This window comes from Narcine bancroftii, chromosome 2, assembly GCF_036971445.1.
Source record: "Narcine bancroftii isolate sNarBan1 chromosome 2, sNarBan1.hap1, whole genome shotgun sequence".
Taxonomy (NCBI): Eukaryota; Metazoa; Chordata; class Chondrichthyes; order Torpediniformes; family Narcinidae; genus Narcine; species Narcine bancroftii.
The window spans coordinates 148822907-148842842 of NC_091470.1; the positions used below are offsets into that span (position 1 = coordinate 148822907).

At 38.0% G+C, this 19936-nt stretch overlaps 1 protein-coding gene across 1 annotated transcript in view; it reads right to left on the reverse strand.

The window, feature by feature from the left end:
* Positions 1-699: 699 nt before the first annotated feature.
* Positions 700-19936, reverse strand: part of LOC138752964 (S-antigen protein-like) — a 34452-nt gene continuing 15215 nt past the window's right edge. Inside the window, exons 4-5 of the mRNA XM_069915563.1 lie at positions 15056-15188; positions 700-1310 (exon numbers count right to left, since the gene is read on the reverse strand). The gene's annotated coding sequence lies outside the window, so the exon portion shown is untranslated. The remainder of the gene's footprint in view (positions 1311-15055; positions 15189-19936) is intronic.

The window sequence follows — 19936 nt, forward strand, 5'->3', positions numbered from 1 at the left end:
TATTCCCACTGAACTGTAAAATAAATATTAGAAGAGAACTTGCAGGCAAAGAGGAAAAAAATCACCTGCATTTACACAGGTCTTTTAAATGTTGCCCCTTTCTATTCTATTTTTAAGTGGTTAGAGAATATTATGCTAAGAGGATATGGGCTTTGGGTACGGTTTGTCGTTTCATGTATTGGTAAAATATATCTGAAATTTTAAACTTAATTTAGAATGCAATTTGTATTATCTTAGTCTGGAGGTTCTTTGACCATGGTCAGTTTAGGGTTATTACAGTCAAAGTCACCTGATACAGGGTTGATAACATGGTTAATAAACCCTTCCAAAACTAGAAGTAAAAGGCAATAGAGTACACTCTGAACAAGGTCCAGTCAGTTACCCTCTAAATCCTTCACTCTGAGGCATCTGATTGTCAGAGGGTAGCCATATATTTACTATCAAATTGTGTAGTACCTGTTGGGTAACGGTTCTGCACATTGTCTGTTTCTTCATAGGCTGTCCCTTAGAATCAAGAACAGTTTGCTTCCACAACATTTTAAAGACTTCTGAGATGATTCATGAGATCTATATGTCCAACTGGTACTGTCTATCCCAGACCTATTCAAACAACAACTTGACAAGTGCACACTAAATCATAGTCAATGTGATCAATTCATCGAAGTAAAAACACATGCCAGGGAAACTCATCAGGTCAAACAGTTTCCTTTATTTAGCAAAGATAAAAATACATAACCAACATTTCAGGCTTTAGCCCTTCATCAAGGTATATGATAGATTCATTTGCTGCTTTCTTATGTATAGCAATCCCACAAACGCAGAAAATGAGTATACTTTGGTATACAGTTGGGTAGCAGTTACCCTGGGAATCTTTAACATTGACTCTGGATCTCATGAAATTGTGTAGCCAAATAAATTTTCTGCTGATTATGGGGTTCTCATCTATGCTGAAAGGCACTGAAAGGAGCACCAAGAATAGCAAGGCTGCAAGAATGCAAAATGTACTCCAGAGGGATGAAGGTGAGGTTAGGAAGTCATAAGGAGGGGAGGGTGTGGGGGAGGTGGGCATCTATATATATTCCATGGAGTTGCTTGACCACACCACCACTAGCTGAATCTCAAAGATCGTAATGGAGCAACTGAATGAGCAAGGATGAACTTGAATGAGGGATATGCCTTCAGCTTCATCCATCCATTCATCTATTACAGATGTATTCTTCCATGAAGGTATTGATAGTAGTTACAATCACATATTCCTTTTGCCAAGTGTTGACTTTGTACGAGGCCATCTTCTATCAAGTTGTATGGTCCTGTGATCATGTAACATGGGATAGATTAAGAATGTCGGCCTCTCAGAATTGAGCATCCACGAAGAACTACTGAGCATTAACCGCAGTAGAATTGGATTTCACAATGCCTTTCAATTACTCTTCTGACCCATATAATACAGAGAAACAATTAAGAACACTGGATATAGCAAAAGCTATTGAATCAGGCATTATCGAAGATAATGATTTTCTAATCCAGGAACAACATGAGCATTTAACCAAAATTTTAAAAAAGTGTCCAGTATAATGCTGTCAAATGAACCAGAATTGGTCCATGTAGATTAGAGAATCATCAAATTATTAAGGTATAGAAGGAGACCATTTGACCCACCATCCTATTCTCAATAAAAGGTAATGATAATGAGTTGTCATATACTTATGTACCAAATTTCTTATTTTCTGCAGCTATGCAGATGGTTCATGAAAAAAAATACACATATACATTCAATTAAAAATAGATAATATATAGAAAAGATTTGTAGTTCAAAAAATCACTAATGGTTTTCCTTTATGAGCCCACTTTGCCCAATTGTTTGGAGGTCCAAAGTTCAAAATATGGCAAAGTATAGTTGGGCTCTTTTGATTGAGTCAAGCTGACTGGTGATCCATTGTAAACAAAGTGGCAGAGCCAGAGAGCTGGTAGGAAGCTGAACCTCCAGAAATGTCTGGCTTCTATAAAATTCAATTTTTTGAACAGCTATATTTGGATATCAAATTTATTATAATTTTGTCTGCATTATTACTTCTAACACTAAAGTAATATTGACCAGCTTAAAGTAACCCAGCTATCCCTTCCATCCTTCCACAAAGTCATAACATTTGCAATTCCCTAGGACTCTGGGACCTCTTGCTTTGCTTAGTAAGATTGGAAGTTCATAGCCAGGACTTCACCAATTTGCTCAATCTCCTCGGCAGTTTAGGATACTTTCAACTCCATCCTGGTGATTTTGTTTTGCCAGCTATTCTAATGCTCTATCAATTGTTAGTCAATCACTTCAAATGGGATGACAAAGAATTTGTTCTTACAAAACTGAACGCTTATATTGTAGAACATTTGCTGATTCTTGTATAAGAGAAATAAAAAAGAAAATATACATTTATGTATCAAGAAAAATCAAATTCGTTTTTATATCATTCAATAAAGTATACACAAATAATTGATCTAAAATGCATGAAAACACACTCCTAATATTATGTCACTATCACTGGGGATTTTATTTACATATTAAGCCATGAATAAGGAAGTGAAAGCATTTTAGAATTTTATAAATTCACTTGAGGTGTGAAATTATTTTTGTGATTTTTTTTAATAGATTCCTAGTTTCATATTTGAGGGAATGAGATTACCTCTGTGATAAAATCTAATTACCACATTGCAATTTTTTTTACTGTAATAAAACTTGAAGTAAATGAATTGCAAAAGAATATTCCTTGAAGGAGTGTGAATAAATATGAGGCACAATTTTTTCTAGTAATATTTATAGGAATGCTGTTCTCATGACCATATCTGTCCTTGTGTGATTTCGAAGAAATCCATTCCAATCATCAACCTCGCATTTACACTAATTTTGGACAAAACTTATTTTTATCCTCACCACATTTCTATCAACCCATCCAAGTTTTTGATACTCACCTATATACTAACTAGGATTAATATAGAATGAGTAATTAACCTTCCACACCATATATTTTTGAGATATTGAAGGAAAAGAGTCATTGGGAGGATACCCACCCAATCATACGGAGAGCGTACAAACTTCACACAGACCACAACTGTCTCATGTTTGAATCTCAAATTGCTGGAGCTGGATCTAGTTGCACGATCAAAAAGTGGAAAGACCAAGGAGTGGCAGGAGATGAGTCCTCACAGCAGGATCCCCAGTTCTGACCTATTCTTGTAGCACTTTAATTCTCTAATTGGTCCACTTGAGTTTCTGGTTAATGGTGATAAACTCCAGGAATTCATGGTGGCCAGCTCAGCAATGGTTTTACTGTGGAATTTTATGCAGCTGGTTAGGTTTTCTGTTGTTGGAGATGATTGTTGTCTGGCACTTATTAGACACATAAATATCATTAACCACTTATAAGTCCATGCCTGAATTTTGTTCAGGTTTTCTCCTTGTAAGCATGGACTACTTTACCTTCACTGGTCAGGAGCTGTGAATAGAATTAAACATTAAGAAATCATCAGCGAACCACGCTCCTTCCAATCTAATGATGGAAGGAAGTTCACTGGTGAAACCCTTGAAGGATTCCTCCAGAGATGTCCTGGATTTGGCATGATTGACTTCACCATCCACAACAAACCAAAATTCTGTCTTAATTAACTCAACACACAGAATGTGGCAAGTGTGCAGTGGCTATGTCACAAGGAATAATCATATTATTTCATTAAAAACACATGAAAGTTCTCAGAAATGTGATTTTAAAATATTCACGATGAGGAAAATGTGAATACATTTGTAGAATATTATTGGTAGAAATGCATACAAAATACTGAAATCTTGAAAGGAAAGAAAAAATACCTTCTGCCCAGTTAGCAATGAGAAGAGGTTGTGACCAGAGTAGTGGAGGTCCTCTACGATGATCATTGCCTTCTTGAAGTGGTCCCTCACATATATGTCTGTAATGAATGAATAGCCTGTGATGGACCTGGCTATGATTAATATCATCTGCAGCCTTCTGTGATATGTGCAGTCAAATTCCCAAACCAAACTGTAATGCTACCAGCAATATTACTTCTGTGTGCATCTCATGAAGTCTAATAGAGTATCTGACAAATGCCAAATCTCCTCAGACTTCTAGGAAGCAGATGCATTGATGTGCCTTCTTCACATTTGCCTCAGTGCTGGCTCCAGGAAAGGGCTTTTAAAATATGGACTCCCAGGAACACCTTGCCTTTTTCCTATCAATGCAAAGAAGTGTGTGGTTCCTCGGCTTCCCCTTCCTATATTTAATAATCAGCTCCTTGGTCTTGATAATGTTGAGAACAAGATTGTTATAAATGACAGCATCTAATCAGGTTCACAATATCCATCCTGGCTTGTGGCATATATGGCCTTTTGTCATTTGTCTTAGGATATTTTATATTAAAGATGCTACATAAATTCAGTTTTTTTCATTCTTATCCAAAATAAATAAGAGCCAAATACAGAAAATGGAGAAATGGAAAACAGCAAACTTAAAGACTTATTCACAGAAAAACTGACCACAGATGCATTTGTATGAGTGGTAAATAGATACCTTTTCTAGAATCAAGCAAATTATCTTTGAAAATATCAACCAGTTAAACACGTAAGGGAACAAAAAGATAAAATGATTCATGCATAGATTTTTATGTTCATGCATATGTGCAGCATGAACAAATGGCTGGTTAAATGAGGCATCCTGCATGAATTCAATCAATATATTTTTACTTAAATCAAGTTCAATGTCATCTGATTGTACAAGTACAACCTGATGAAACAGCGTTCTCTGGTCCTCAGTGCAGAACATAGACACACAACCAGACATCATACACATATAGACAAACAATACATACTGTATGCACGACAAGTGTTTCATCGATGCAAATAAATAAATAAATATTGCATTGTACATATGAGAATCTTGGATGGTTAGTTGTTCAGCATTTACTGACCATGGGAAGAAGCTGTTCCTCAGCATGATGGTGCTGGCTCTGATACTCTTATATTTTGGATCTCCAGTAGAAGTACAGTACAGGAGTCAACTGCATTCATTATAAACTTGCATTGGTTTCCTCAACACCAATACTATTTTCCAAATAAACACATGATACTGTGACTTCTAAGTCAAAATATTGCATTTAATTCTTCAATTTGTTTTACAGTTCTAAAGTTAGTATTATTTAACAAACAAAAAACGTGATTATAAATTGCACAGTCCAGTAAAGGCCTGACTCATGCAGGGAAAACACTTTTCTCCTGACTCTTTCAAGTTCATTCAAATACCCAACCCTTTATCAAATGTCGTATCCTTTAACAATGTGTAAGTTTTTCAATTGAAAGAATTGAATCAAGTTTTATTTTCATTCATTCCCTATGCACCTAAATTACTTTACTCCTCTATAAAACTATTATAGATCCTGGACAAAATTTTTCATTATACTTTGGTAAAGAAGACTGGAGGATTTCTAATATTAAGTTTGGCCATATGGGGAAGAGATCAAATAGGCTACTTTGGGCCAGTTAACAAAGTTGTGGATCAATTAGAATATCAGGACATAATTATTTTTAATAAATCAGATCTAATCAATTTAATGTAATTTTTTTCTCATGAAACGTTGGAGTAAATTGTTGAAGAAAATGAAGTAAATTATATATAAAGAGAAATGAGATGGCAATTGATCTGGTATCTCAAGTTCTGAGTTTATAATCAAGGCCCTAAATATTATGGAATCATACGAACATAGATTTCAGATTTATTGTCAGAGTACATACATGACATCCCATACAACCCTGAGATTCTTTTTCTTGCAGGCAAGGCAAAATTACCACTAATTGGCAGTAAAAAAAATGTACACAGCGAATACAAGTAAACAGATAAAGAACTGTAAACAGATAACAAATGTAAACAAACTAACTGCAATACAGAGAATAAAAAAGAAAATCAATAAAGTGCACAGGATTCCTTAGATGAGTCTCTGATTGAGTTTGTCACTGAGGAGTCTGATGGTGGCAGGGTAGCAACTGTTCCTGAACCTGGTGATGTGAGGGTAGTGGCACCTATACCTCTTTCCTGATGGCAGCAATGTGAACAGAGCATGTGCTGGGTGGTAAGGGTCTTTGATGATTGCTGCTGCTCTCCAACACCAGTGTTCCCTGTAGGCGTACTCAATAGTGGGGAAGGTTTTGCCTGTGATGTCCTGGGCTGTGTCCATAATCTTTTTCAGGGCTTTATGCTCAGGGGTATTGGTGTCCCTATATCAGACTGTGATGCAGCCAGTCAGCATACCTTGCACACCACACCTCTGTAGAAATTTACCAGATGTCATATCAAACCTCCGGAAACTCCTGAGGAAATAGAGGCACCGACAGGCTTTCTTCATGATGCCATTGGTGCGTTCGGTGCAGGAAATATCCTCTAAAATAGTGGCTCCCAAGAACTTATATTTGCTCACCCTCTCTATCTCTGATCCCCCAATGATCACTGGATTGTATACCTCTGGCTTTCCTGGTCAACAATCAACTGCTTAATTTTAGTGACATTAAGTGCAAGGTTGTCATTGATACAATATTCAGCCAAGTTTTCAATCTCCATCCTGTATGCTGACTCATTCCCCTCCTTTATACAACCCACTACTGTGGTATTGTCAGCAAATCTGTAGATAATATTATTGTCATACGGAGCCGCACAGTCATAGATGAGTAGAGCAGGGGCTAAGAACACATCCCTGTGATGCTCCAGTACTGATGGAGATTGTGGAGATGTTCTTACCAATCTTCACTGATTGTGGTCTGATGGTGAGGAAATCCATGATCCAATTACATAGTAGGGTGTTAACTCCCAGGTCTTGGAGTTTGATTATCAGTTTTGAGACGTTGATGGTGTTAAATGCCTAACTGTAGTTGATAAAGAGCATCCTGATGTATGCCAGTGATATGGCACCCGCCATAGACCTGTTACTACAATGGGTGAACTGGAATGTATCCATGTCACCCCTCAGACAGGAGCTGATATGTTTCATCACCAGCCTTTCAAAACACTTCACCACTGTTGGATAAAGAACAGAATGGGTTAATCACTGTATTTTTGTTTGAAAATGAGGTCTGTGCATCGACATCACCTATTCCTGTCCACATTTTTCTCCTTCCTAGGTTTCACCATTGAATGTGTATTTCCACCAATATTCTTCTCCAAAGGATTTCACATTTTATTCATTACGAATCTTCTTAAAATTTCTGACCATTTTCATGTGTTTTATGTGAAATGACTTAATTACTCCTTGCACCATAGCCACTGGACATTTCCAAAATGTGTTGTGTGATTAGTTAACATATAAGAATACCAAAATATCTCATGATAGCTTCTGAAATTACCATTGCCAATATTGTCACTGAGCAAGTGGAATTCTGAAAATTCGTTTCAAACTGTTTTTAGCATCACAAATCATTTACTCCAGTGTTCCTTAACACTATTTAGGCACTCCTACTTCATTGACATGACATGATTGCAAAAAGTCAAATTAGGCTATAGAAATTTGATAAGACTTTTTAAATCAACAATTAAATCCATGGCAATGTAGATCCAAAATACCCTTTCTGCTTGATGAGGAAAGTTTATTCTTTTATTGAATCAATGTCAAATCTAGATATAGTTCACTTGTGCCAAATGTTCTACCTTTAATCAGTAGTTTCTGACTATATCTTCATTATTTCAGTGTTTTTGAGAAAAATTAAGGAAATTTCCACACATAACCTGTACTCTATGTTGAATGGTATCACATAACATTCCAGCCTACATCTGCTGTTTACAGTCCCAAATGCTTTTCAATGGACTTGCTTGAACTATTGTTGAAGTTATCCAGGCTTGTTTAAAAGCTGTAAAATACTTATTTGCATGTGTTTATACTGCTCAAATTACACTTTCTAGAAATAAATTCATTCATACTTGTTTTCAATTATGCCCTTTGTCCGAGATGGCATAATTTTCTTGTGCTAAATTTCTAAAATTATCTTAAATTATCCCATTTAAACATACCAACAAACATGTGAATTAGAAGCTGTAGGCTACTTGGCCCATTGTGCCTATTCCATCATTTAATCAGATCATAGTTGATTTGATTGCCACCTTTACTCAACATACTTTTACCCACGCGATTATCAACATTTTATTCACTTCTGCCTGAAAATATTCCAAAACTCTGCTTCCACTGCTCTTTAAGGAAGTGAGGTCCAAAGTACTCTAAGAGAAAAAAGATGACCTCAACTCTATTCTGAATGACAAACACTTTTTTTTTAAACAGTGATCATTAATTCTATACCTGGATTCTCCCAAAAGAAAGACCTTCCCCAAAACCATCCTGTGGAGATTCTCAGGATTTTCTGTGATTCAATCAAATGTCTTCCCACTCTTCCAAACTCTACAGGCCTAGTCCATCTAACCTTTCCTCATAAAACATCATTCCATTCCATTTGTTAGTCTTGGGAATCTTCTCTGGACTGCTCAAACATCTTTCCTAAAATAAGACCAATACGATACACAATTCTGTAAATGTGGTTTCATCAATGTCCTGTATACTTGATACATAACCAAACATTTTTGTACTAAATTACTTACTTTATATTCCACTTGCATAGCCTACTACCCAATGGTACTATCAGTGAATTTTCCAATTTCACGTAACTCACACCCGTGTTTCCTTCCCAGTCCTGCAAACCCACCTAGATTTTTTCTCTCTCATCCTCCCTCTCTACCATTTTTATTTCTCCTATTATTATCAATTCATTATACTCCCCCATGTGGCTCCATTTGCCTTTCACCCATACAACTATGCACTAATGTTTCTTCTCCCTCGGCCTACCTTTCCCATCTCATTCCTCATTTGGTTCCATTTGCCCATCATTCCTTCCTAATCTCATTCCTCATTATCACCTTCCAGCCTATGTCTCTACCTTTCCCATATCCACCCCCACGTGGATCATTCAATCCAATTAAAGCAGCACAATTAGCGTAGCAGTCAGCATAATTTTGTTACAGTGCCAGTGATTGGGATGGGAGATTGAATTGCATGTTGTCTGTAAGGAGTTTGTGTGTTCTCCCAGTGTTTGTATGGATTTGGGTGTAATTGGGCAGAATGGGCTCATGGGCCAAAATTACGTTTCCATGCTGTATGTCTAAATTCAAATTATTCTTCCTTATCAGTTTCTTTATCACTATCCCTTTCTCTTCCCCCTTTCTACCTAACTCCATTTGACCATCATTCCCCTTGTCTCCTAGTTTCACCTATCATCCACAAGCCCCTGTATCACCCTTCCCTCTCTCTTCTTTATGCTACCTATCTTCCCATCTACACCCTCAGTCTTGATGCAGGATCTCAATCAACTCCTTGCCTCCATAGATGCTGTTTGCCTCACTGGGTTCCCCCACCAGTTTCCATGAGATTTCCTAATTAATTGCTGTAATTATATTAGACCAGCCATTCTCCAATTTTGTTTTGGCTATGGCCCTCTTAGGACTCTGCTCCAAGTTTATAGGCCCTTCCCCGAAAAACAGTTGTTTAGTTGGTTTCTTCCATACTTCTCTCCTACCGACTACATAAAACAACAAAAAAATTTGTTTTACATGAAGTGAAAAGAAAATAAGGCTTTTACTCTGAGCATAATAACTATGGCTTGTGATTTCAGAACTAACAAATAGGAAATCAATGTTATGGAACATGTAGAAAGGAAGAAAACATAAACATACATATTACAAACAGTAAAAAGAAAAGCTTAGAGTGCAATGGTTTGTACACTATGAGTCATTATGGTACCTGAAGCATAAACTCGAGATGTGAAAACTTAATAAAAAGAACTTCAAAAAATAATTCTATAAAATGAAAATTTTAGTGAGATCTTTCAGTTTGATATTCCAATCCAGGATTTTTTTGGATGTCGGGCTCTAAATTGGATAATGATATAGTAGAAGGTCACTTCTTATTGTGATATGAGAATCAGTATCAGAAACAAAATCAGGTTTATTGTCATGAACATTGTCACAAAATTCATTGTTTTATGGCAGCAGTATTGTGCATTACAGGTGTAAAAATTGCTATGAATTAAATTTCCTTAAAGACACTATTTAAAAATAAATAATTTGAGCAAAAGAAGATAAAGAATTGAGGTGGTCTCAGTGGTTCATTTTCCACTCAGAAATCTGATGGTGGAGGGGAAGATGTTTTTGTAACGTTGGGTGTTTGTCTTCAGACTCCAGTACCTTCCTGATGGTAGTGATGAGAAGAGAGCATGACCTGGAGGGTGAGGGTCCTTAATGATAGAGGCTGCTTTCATGAGACACCACATCTCAAAGATGTCCTTAATGGAGTGGACTAATGCCTATGATTGATTGCACTGGCCTCTGTACTCTTTTCCTCTCCTGTGCATTGGCAGCTCCATACCAGACAGTGCTGCTACCAGTCTCCACGGCACACCTGTAGAAATAAGTGACATAGCAAATCTCCACAAATATCTAAATAAGTATAGCTGCTAATGAGCCTTCTTCATGATCGTATCGACATGATGGCCCCAGGATAGATCTTCCGAGATGTTGAGACCAAGGAATTTGAAATTCTTTACCCTAGCCACCACTCACCCCTCAATGAGGACTGGTTTGTGTTCTCCTGGTTTCCCACTCCTGAAGTCGATAAACAGTTCCTCAGTTTTGCTAAAGTTGAGTACAAGGTTGCTGTTGTGACACCTCTCAACTAGCTAATCTATCTCATTCTTGTACAGATCTTCATTGTCATGTGATTCTGCCAACAACCATGATGTCATCAGCAAATTCATAGATGACACTTGAATTGTGGCTAGCCACATAGACACGAATGTAGGGAAAGTAGAGCAATGGATTAAGCACCCATTCTTGATGTGCACCTGTGTTGATTGTCAGTGAGGAGGAGCCATTATTACTGATCAGCATTATCTGATGAGGAAATCCAAGCTGCAGAGACCTAGGTTTTGAAGCTTGCTGAGCACTAGTGAGGGGATGATGGAATTGAGAGCTGAGCTATAACCAAAGAATAGCCTGTTGTTGTTGTTGTCCAGATGATCCAGAGCTGAGTGGTGAGCCAGTGAGATTGCATCTGCTGTGGAATGATAGTGGCAGTAGGCGAATTGCAGTGGGTCCAGATCTTTACTTCAGAATGAGTTAGTCCTGGCCATGTCCAACCTCTCAAAGAAAGCATTTTGTCACAGTAGATGTAAGGACTTCTGGGCGATAGTCATTGAGGGAGCTCCCTCTGCTCTTTTTGGGCACCAAGATGATTGATGCCCTTTTGAAGCAAGGGGAACCTCAGACTGCTCCTGGGTTTTGTCAAGGAAACCACCTTGCTGGATCCATATTCAAATAAGTATGTTGATGGAAAGCAATGAAAATCTTTTTTGACTTTTCCCTTACTTTTAGAAATCTATTTGGCAGATCACTCTTAACTCAAAAATCTTTTTTAAATTAAATGAATTTAACGGCGTACAACTATATCTTCCTGAAGATCAATCAAATTCTCTTGAATTTCTACATCAACATCGAAGTGTTGTTCCTCAAATGAATCTAATATGCACAACATGATATTGAGGTTTAACATGTTATTAAATTTCTCCTACAGATCTGTGTGTATTTGCTTTAGGTGTTTCACATAAACACTAATGCATTCATGTTCAGATTTGGAAATAGTAAAAATTCTCGACCTGATATTCCTCTAATAGATTTCAATCATCTTAAGGAAAGAAACAATGGCTTCCTTGCTATCAATGAGGCTATTGTGTTTACCCTGTAAGTTCTTGTTCAATAAAATGACTTTGTTGAAGATATCAGCCAGATAAAATATGCCTTTGCATCGATGAGTTTTTCTCCATGCTCGTTATGAGAAAGAAAGGAAATAATAGTGTTCCAAAGTGCAACAAAATGACGAAGATAATTTCCTTTGCCCAGCCACTTCACCTCAGTATGCAGTAGCAAAGTCTGGAAATGTTCATCATTTTCATCATTCCACTGCCGCAAGAGGCCCTACTTGAAGGGGATATAATTTTAAGAAGTTTACAGTCTTTATGATAATTGAAAACAAAGCATTTAAACATCCTCCTAAGATTTTAGCCATGAACAGTAAACACTGAAGGACAAGTAGAAACCTTTGTTATTTGGAATTCAAGCAATGGGCAAACTCAAGCAACTGGCAAAAAAAGGGGAAATAAATAAATAAGTTTTAAATTGTAAAAGTAAATGCTCTCTGAAATAATACACAATCCTTTGATGAAGATGGGAGCAAATAAAATTCTTTAAGTATTTATATATATATATATATATAAATATATATATATATATATATATATATATATATATGTGAAGTTTGTTCAGTGCAAGTACAATACAGTATTTTTGTATTTTATAATGTTTATTCTTAATGGAGGTGTATTAGTTAGGGATTATAAGAATGAGTCTCAAGCAACCAGAAAACTCCATTATCCAGCATCCTCAAATCCCATAGGTGCCAGATACCAGGGTTTTTACTGTATAACATTTTTCAGGTGTGTGATGAAACCTCTGTATCGCCAAACCATTGAAGGTGCACAGTCAACTACTGTATGTTCTCAAATGGTACAATGTTCTCGTTTATACAATTCTCAACTTCTTTGAAAATAGTCAGTCCCTCAGTATCTGTTTTAATCCTTCTGGCAAACAACATATTTTCCATCAGCTCATTTCATTCCAGAATCTGGCATAAGCCATGAGAAGAATATCATTCTCTTGCAGAGTGAATTTGTCTCAATGTAATGAAATAACTAATTGTTTTTCAATGTCTCTTGCCATCTCATCAATTCTTCAAGAAACAGTGAAATTACTCATAGGAATTGCCTGACGTAATGAGCATTGCCACTTTTAGCAATCCATTCGCTTAGCTTGTATGATGCAAGAGTACCCTTTTCTCATTTCTATTTGAGTGTTATCCTTCTCTTGAAATTATTTTGAAGGGTTTTGAAGTAATCCAAGGGTATATCTTTCTTCTCTTTATGTATGATCTCTAAATGTTGTTTCAGCTTGCTTGGCCTCCTGCTTTCATTTGAAAATGTATTCAAACAAATCTAACACATGGGCAGAGAAGGATTTTGCAGAGATGTAATGAAACCATATGATATATATTCCACTGAATACGGCCGACACTTCTTTTTTCCAAGGAACTCTTGGGTAGAATTATTTTTGAAAGTAAGAAAAATGAACTATTACAAAATGAAAGCACTTCCAAGGGTTATCTCAAAAGTCACCTTAAATTTTATGGAAGATAATGAACAATACGTACCTTCTTCAATAAATGCAAATAGAAGGAGACATACATTTACTCCCCATCATGAAAACTCAAAGCAAAATGAAGGGGCTTGAGGATGTGAGAAATATGGAGCAAACCTTTGAGGCATGAACGCTTATTTCCTGAAGTTGAAGGTACTAGAACAAAAGCAGAATACTAAGTGGAAGGCAATTCACAGCTAAATCTGATTCCATGTCAGTCAAACATAATCACATCGAAGCACGGAATTCTCTGAAAAATTTTTTAATTTTCTGCACCTATCTAAGTCATTTTAGTCTGTCTCCAAACGCTTCCAACCTTGAAAAAAAATCATGTATTGGTGGGCAACTATACAGTAAAGCCTATCAGCAAAATTTCTTACTTGCCCAAAAAATGCTTAATCTGTTCAATTTCCATGCCCCTTTATATACCTTGGGGCCCACCCCCCCCCCCTTAAATATGCTTTGGCCCTCAGTGAAGCCCCATGGCCATAATGAGAATGGTTTATTACGAAGCCACCCAGATCCCTCTGCATCTTAGGGCTTTGCAATTATTCACTAGTCAGATAAGATGCTCCTTTTTATTTGCCAAAATAGACAATATTACATTTTCCCACACTAAATTCCATTTTGCCAGATATTTTCTACCCACTTGATCCTTTGTAGCCTCTTCACAACAAACATTCTGACCTATTGTAATTAATACAGAGAAATGTGAAGTATTGCTTGTTGAAATATCTAACGTGTAGGACCTACACAGTGAATGGTAGGGATCTGTGGAGTATTGCAGAGCAGAGGGTTTTAGGAGATGTAATACACAATACATTGTGAGGATATTGAATATAAAACTCTGCTCTGTCTTCATATTTGTGATCACACATATTTTCTGTCACTGACAAAATAATTGCAGATTGTAAGGCATTTCTGATATCCCCTACTTTAGCTCTTACAACCATGAAATACTTTAGAACATACACATCCTTGGATTTGAACGGAAATAATCTCATTTCAATGCCCCAAAACAACTACTCAATATACACAGCGACAAGATGATCATCCAAACACACACTTGGGATGTAAGCATTTCACCGCTTTCTTGTACAGAGCCCACGAGTGAACTGCTTACAAAACTGCATCTCTGTAACCACATTACAAATTTTCAAACTTATAAGTTGATTCCAAATTTCATTCTTGCAAAATATTCACTTATGCATTTGTTAAGTGGCATTCTTGTAAAGCACTTGTGAAATCATCTTAATGAGTGAAATAAATTCTAAATTTTTTTTTATATACAAAATTTTTAGAATTTAGTCATACAGCACAGTAACAAGCCATTTCGGTCCATGAATCTGTGCCACCCAATTAACCTACACCCTGGTACGTTTTGAATGGTGAGAGGAAACTGGACCCCCTGGGGAAAACCCACGCAGACATGGGAAGAACATACAAATTCCTTACAGACAGCAAAGGATTAGAACAGCAGTCCTGATTGCTGGCTCTGTAAAGGTGTTGCGCTAGCCGCTATGCCAACTGTGTCGCCCCATAACTATTTGCACACCTTGTCATAATTTGGTTTGTTCACTTTTACCCCAATTCCTTTATGTTTGTGAAAGGGCCATTGTACAGGAGTGAAAGCACTTTTTTTTCAGAGCAGTAAAATAATGTCTCAGACTTGCATGCTTGTGAGCAAATTATAAAAGTACTTAGATAAACTCATCTGTGTTTTCTCAAACCTTGGGTTCATTATTGCAGTACATCTCCTCAGTCTAACAAATTGTTTCTTGCAGCAGGCAGCCTGCTCTTTTTTTAAACAGATGTTTTCCATTTCAAACACTTTGGTGGTACTCCAGTATCGCATTGTAAAATCTGCCAAAAAAAAGTAATTCTTTAATCAGGAAGTTACGCATCAGGATGGCGAAGAGTCTGTCGTTATTAAGATTTAAGCAAGACTGCAAAATGTTGGCACAGCCACAAGCAAATCCACAGGCACAAAAACTTGTTTCCTTTGAAGCTGTGATGAAATGCAAAAGTTACTGTTCAGCCAAATTGATGGCAAAGTAAATCACTCAGTCACATTGCACGCTACACAGATGTAGGGATAAAACATCTCCAATGAATGACAAAGAATGAAGATCTAAACAAACAGAAGAAATGTAATTTAAATAACAAATCTTTTAAAGCATCTTTATTTTACAATGAATTTTTTGGAACGTGATTAGACCAAAATTAGACCTAGAAAGTGGAGAGTGAACCCTGACATATTTCCAAGTAAGTAGAGTGGGCAACTTAGAAAGGAAGTTGCAGAGTATGATATCTACGCTATTCATATTCTTCTTGGGAGGTGCTGCCAGGTGATTAATCATGGATTATCTTATAATGTAGATCAATGGTTCTCAACCTTTTCCTTTCCACACACATACCACTTGAAAAATCCCTATGCCAGCGGTGCTCTGTGATTAGTAAGGGATTGCTTAAGGTGGGATGTGAGTGGGAAGGGAAGGTTGAGAATCACTGCTCGAGACCCAATTGTTATTGAAATATTTTGCTTGGCACATTTCGTTTGGAATTATGAAACCATGCACATAACGAGTCAATTAGGTACGATTATAACAGTGGTTTTCAAACTTTTTCATTCATCCACATACAACCTTAAGCAATCCCTTACTAATCACAAAGCACTTATGGCATAGGGAATACTTAAAGTGGTATGTGAGTGGAAAGAAAAAGGTTGAGAACCACTGATGTCGATGGTATACAATGAAGTTACTCTGCACCTGAGATGGGGAGAGTGAGTAGTGGTAGTGGATCTAGTGCCAAATAAGTGGGCTGCTTTAACCTGGTAAATGTTAAGCTGAAAGTTATTGATTTATACACTACAGAAACAGGCCTTTTGCCCAACTCAAATATGCAAACCAAGATGCCTACCTGAGCTAGTCCCATTTGCCTGCATTAGGCCCATATTCATCTCAGGATTCTCTGCCCACGTAGCTGTCCTTTTTAATATTGTGATTATTCTTGCTTCTACCACTTCCTCTGCCAACTCATTCCATATGCCACTACCCACTTTGTGAAAAAACTTGCCCATGAGATCCTATTAAAATATTTTTTCTTTCACCTTAAACATATGCCATCTTGTTTTTAAGACTCCTCAATCTTGGGAGAGAAGAATGTATCTGATGTATGTCCTGGTTGATCTAGTCTCTCCTTACATTTAGCCATTCAGTCCTTGTAACCTCCTTGAGAATGTTTTATGTACAATCTCTGACATATTCACATCCTTCCTCTAGTATGATGACCAGAACTGCAGACAGTATTCTAAGTGCAGCCTCATCAACATCTTAAACAATGTTCACACTCTTGTAGTCAATGCCCCTCGCCCCAACTGATGAAAGCAAGCATGCCACATGCCTCTTCACCACCTTGTCTATTTGCATCACCACTTTCAGGCAACAACGTGCTTGTACCCAAGGTCTCTCTATTCTACAGTACATCCCAGGACCCTGTCATTCATTGTGTATGCCCTAGCATGGTTTAACTTCCCAAAGTGCATTGCTTTGTACTTGTCCCAGTTAAATTATTTGCCCATTTTTCCCAGTTGATCTAGAATCAAGGGCAGCCAACCTTTTAATTTTTAATATATGCAGTATGGTAGGTAACAGGCCATTTTGGCCCATGAGTCTGTACCGGGAGTGTAGGTTAATTAAGCGGCACAGACTTGAGGGCCGAAGTGGCCTGTTACTGTGCTGTATATCTAAATTAAAAATTAAAAGGTTGGCCATGCCTGATCTAGATCCTGTTGTAATCTCAGACAACCTTCTTCACTCTTCACAACAACTCTAATTTTGGTGACTTCAGCATACTTATCAATCATGCCAATTAGATTCTCACCAAATCATTAATATAAATGACAAATGACAGGGGATCCAGCATTAATTCTGCACCACACCACAGGTCACAAACTTCAATATGAAAACTAACTCTCCACTACTACCATCTGCCTCCTTCCTGCAAGTCAAATATGTATCCAACTGCTAGCTCACCCTGAATCCCATGTTATTTAACTTTCTAGATATGCAGGACCTTGGCAAAAGTTTTCCTAAAATCTATGTGCACATCTGCCATCCTATCCTCATCAATCCTCTTCGCTAACTTTTCAAAAATGTTCAATTAAATCTGTGAAACACAATCTCTGGCACACAAAGCCATGCTGACTATCAGTCCTTGCTTTTAAAATGCAGATAGATCCTCCAGATGCACTGGAGATCACAGATGATAGAATCTGACACTAAATTCACTCTGCTGGGGGAGCTAAGCAAGTCAACAATATCAGTGGAGAAAAAATAATGAGTAACAGGGACAGGTGGGGGTTGGTTGGGAAAGGGGATTAAAAAAAATGGGGGAAAGGGATGGGCTGATAGGGTATATAAGAAGAGAGGAACTCATAACTTAAAAATAGAAAACTTTGTTCATACAATTGAGCTGTGGATTGCCCAGGCGGAATGTGGTGTTGTTCCTTTCTCTCCTGTCGTGGATCCTGTCTCTAAGATTCTTCACCAGTAACTTTCTCACCAATATTAGGCTCATCATCTTTCTGAGTGTTGTTGTGACTGCACTCATCCAAATAAACGCGAATATTCCATCAAGTCCCTGACTTTTGACTCACAGATGGTAGTAAGGCATCGCCTTCTCAGAATTCTGAGGCTCTGACTTGCTAATGATAGGCAAAAGGGAAAAAAAAAGTAATGTAACACTAGAATATTAATAACAGAGACTTAGAGATGGTAATGCTACTGAATATCAATTTGATCAGAATCCTTAAGTTAATACAGCTCCTTCCGGGTCATTTCTGGATTTCAGTTCTTTGGTTGATCCTTGGGTTGCAGTCGACTTCGTCAAAATTGGGCATCAATGACCAGATTATTGGAGAGTTAATACTAATGAATAGCTCTGTCAACACTTTTACTTTATTGATGATTGAGAATGGACTGATTGGGAAATCATTGCTTACATTTTATATGATCTGCGTCTTGTGAACCATACCCTGGGCAATTTTACACATTGTTAGGTGGTTATCAGTTTTGCAACAACAATGAAATGTTTGATTTGAAGAGAGATATGTTCTGTAATGTATTTGGACTGCTACAATCAGGATGTTGTCTGGTCCAATAGCTACTTTTTTTCACCTCATATGGAGGAATTATGAGAATTTCTTTGGGTTTCTGGCACATTGTTTTATTTCTTCTATGGCAGCCCACTCATAACGCATGCAAACTGGCTCCCAAAATGGCGGTCACACGTTGGCAGGGAGGCCAGCTCCCAAGATGGTGCAGGGTTTCTTCATCGAGAGAGAAAGCCCGCGCACGGGAAGAACCCTTTGTATTCACCGATGATGTTATTTCCGCCAGGAGCAGCAAAAGAGAAATATATATAAATTCGGAGCTGCAGGCCCAAATAAAGAAGTCTTGAGTACAATTCGAAATGGATCTGTTGTAATTGCTTTAGTGCCATGTGCAGCACATCACTACAATTGGTGACCCCCAACAGCCCAGACTCTTCATCTATACACACAGTTGCATTGAAGCTACCAATCTTCTGGATGTCGTGGCCATGCATGTGGTTCAACCAAGCTGAAGCCCAGTTCCAAATTTGGCAAGTAACTTTGGACTCTACATGCTACTATTATGTAGTAAGCTCCCTGGACCAAGAGACGGAAAGTTGGGTCATGAACTTCATACAGGCACCTCCGGAAAGGCAAATACATGGTGTTCAAATAGCTGCTCATAAGGACCTTTGGCCTCTCATGGCGTGAGCAAGGCATCTGCCTGCTCCACCTGGATGGTTTGGGGAACAAGCACCCATCAGCATTGATGAATGAGATGTTGACCCTGGCTGAAGGACACATGTCTTGTGCCATATTTGAACAGGAATTCTTGGAACATCTATCCAAGGACAGATATCTACTACTGGCCGACGCTGATTTCAGTGACTCCCGGAAGGTGGTGGCCGAGCAGATGTGCTGTGGAGGGCCAAGAAAGAGAGTGCGGCATCCGTCGGATAGATTACAAGGCCCCACAAGCAGCTGAAGACCAGATCAGGCCCAACAATGGAACATCAACAACCTAGTGTTTGTACCATCAGCTGTTGTTGCTCACTCTGAATGTTCCCGGGAAATGATAGTTATGGCATATGGTCACCAGGACAGCCATCTGTGTGTTTGGGACAAACAGTCCAAACGCTGCTTTCTGGATGACCCAGGAGCAGAGATTAGCGTCCTGCTCCCGACAGGATATGACATCCACAGCAGGAAGACTAGACCCATCCTGAGAGCAGCAAGATATGGCACCCACACAGTCCAGCTGGTCTTTAGCAATAGCAAATTCACTTGGGAATTCATACTAGCCACCATAGCCCAACCACTCCTGGGGGAAGACTTTCTGCGAGAGCAGTCTGCTGGTCGATCTACTAGAGAAAAGGCTAGTCCACTCCAAGATGTTCCAGACATTTTCCTTGGGTGAAGCCAAGTTACTGGCCCCACACTTGGAATCCATCATACTCTCAGAAGACAAGCTCACCAGGATCCTGGCAGATTTTCCATTGGTGCTGACTCCACAGTT